The following is a 2,157-nucleotide window of genomic DNA, read 5'->3' as shown; positions in this document are numbered from 1 at the left end:
TTAAAAGTGCTGAAACGCAGTTTCCAAAATCCGCTCGTTTTCCACAAAAAAAATTCTAGGGGACTCTCCGCGAACGGCAGGGCAGGATTGTCTCCCCGGGCACCCTCAGCGTCTCGAGTTGCCAATGGGACGGCAGGGGGACCCCGAATGTGCCCTGAATGGGTGGTGGGGGGTTAAACCCCCTGCCCCACCCGCGTCTCCCCGGGTTGCTGTGTTCCTGCGCCCCGAGGGGCCGCTGGTCGAGGGGTCCCCGTGAACAGGGAGGCTGGTGCCCGAATCAGAGACGTTAGAACTGCTGCCCCAGCGTGCAACCCACCCGTCGAGGAGGGGACAGTGGTCCCGGCGCATCCTTCCTGGGGCGGCCGTGGGCGCTGCCTGGTGTCGGCGAGCCTGGCCCAGGGCTCTGGGCCGCGGGACCTGTGGGTGCGGTGCGCTCTGGGCCGCGGGACCTGTGGGTGCGGTGCGCTCTGATCGCAGCGGCTCACGTGCTGTGCTTCTCTCCGCAGACCTCCCTGCGGCTTTTCCGCCTGAGCTGAAGGCCCCTCCATGGCCCGCGGAGCCCCGGCTGCGTCTCCAGCGCACATTGCAGCTCCTCCGCCTCTCGTCCACGCTGGAGCGGCCGGACCCGGAGGCGCGGTCCCGGGTGGAGAGGTTAGCTGTGGAGTCCGCTGTTGCGTGTCTCCTCGTAACTTGTCCTTATTTAGGTTTCTCTGTTATGTCTTCTGGCTTCCCCCGTGCCTCATAACGCCCCTGTTTGCCTTCAAGAATCTGCTTTCTTGACAGTTCTGTGATCAGAGGAAACGCGTCCTGATTCTCCGAGGGCCGCGTTACTCCCACACTCACCAAACCTCACTTGTCAGACTGCCCTGCAGACGGGCGTTCTCCCGCCGGTCAGCCTGTCAGGACCATGATGATTTGTACGAAAGCAAGCGCCTCGGTTGACCTGCGGTCACTGTATGCTATAGGCCCACCTAACCCGGCATTACCTTACTGCGTTAGTCTGCTGCTGAGTATTCTAGTCTGTGCTTAGTCACCTTCTAAAAAGGTGGTCAATGAGATAGATGCTCCTGGCCCCTGACCACGTGTTCTCAGAACTCTCCTGGAGCTTAGACTAAAGATGGGCTTGGAGGAAAGCTGGGGAAGAGTTTCTCCTGGTCTCATGTTACCTCTGTGCCAGGCTGTGGTGTCTCCTGATTGGCATCAGGACGCCGCTGTATTGTTACCTGCTGGCTCAGAGGTCATGTGCGCGTGTGTGTGTATTGATCAAAACTTCCCATTTGTAAAATGAGACTGAAGGAGAAAGATCAGAGGACAACATACAAATAAATGCTTTCCCTGGCACCAAAGGAAGATCAGAATAGTCACAGTCGCCTGCTCAGGTAAAGAGGTCGCCGTGTCCCGTAGGACAGCAGAGCTCACTCACCAGCGTGCCCAGCCTCCGCGTGGTGTGGAAGAACCTTATTTTTGAGCCTGGAATGGCTAGTTTGGGAGAAGCTATTGACATAAAAACAACTGAGGTGTATGCTAGTCAGTTTCTGTGGAGACATGTACCTACACGCAATGGAGGACCCGGTTTAATTTTATTCAGAGTGATCGCAGGGAGGGCTCAGAAGTGTTACCGTAAAGAATGTGATCATGGAGTATGGGAAAAGTTCTTCCCTCTGGTTGATATAGTTAGATGTTAGAAAGAGTAGATCGGGCTTGGAATATACCACCCAAATCTATGGTTAACGTGGACAGCTCTTAAATATGTTTCTTTTTCTGATGACATCATTTTACACATTGACATTTTGTGTAAGTTTTTTTGGCTAACAAGCTCCAAGGTGTTGAATTCATGGCCAGTAGAAAAGAAACTTTCAATAAAAACATTATAGTTTGCTGATTTCCAAAGTAGATTTTTATGTTATTTTTGCAAAGGTTTTAGAATTTATCAGTGTTTTAGAGGCATTTCCAGATATCAGTTCATTTGTGGAGTTCTTAGATTAAACTTTTAGTCCTGAGCCTATTGATTACTTTATTAAAGACAGAAAGATGGTTTGGTATAAAAATCTGTATTTCCTTTCAGCATCAGGAAGCTTTCTGTTTGAGAATTAGTGTTCATTTTCTGTTTTTTGTGCTTAGATAGACTGACGTGAGCTAGAGAAACCTGGGTCTTGA

Source organism: Myotis lucifugus, unplaced genomic scaffold (assembly GCF_000147115.1).
Source record: "Myotis lucifugus unplaced genomic scaffold, Myoluc2.0 scaffold_1414, whole genome shotgun sequence".
Taxonomy (NCBI): domain Eukaryota; kingdom Metazoa; phylum Chordata; class Mammalia; order Chiroptera; family Vespertilionidae; genus Myotis; species Myotis lucifugus.
This window is presented reverse-complemented; position numbering follows the sequence as displayed.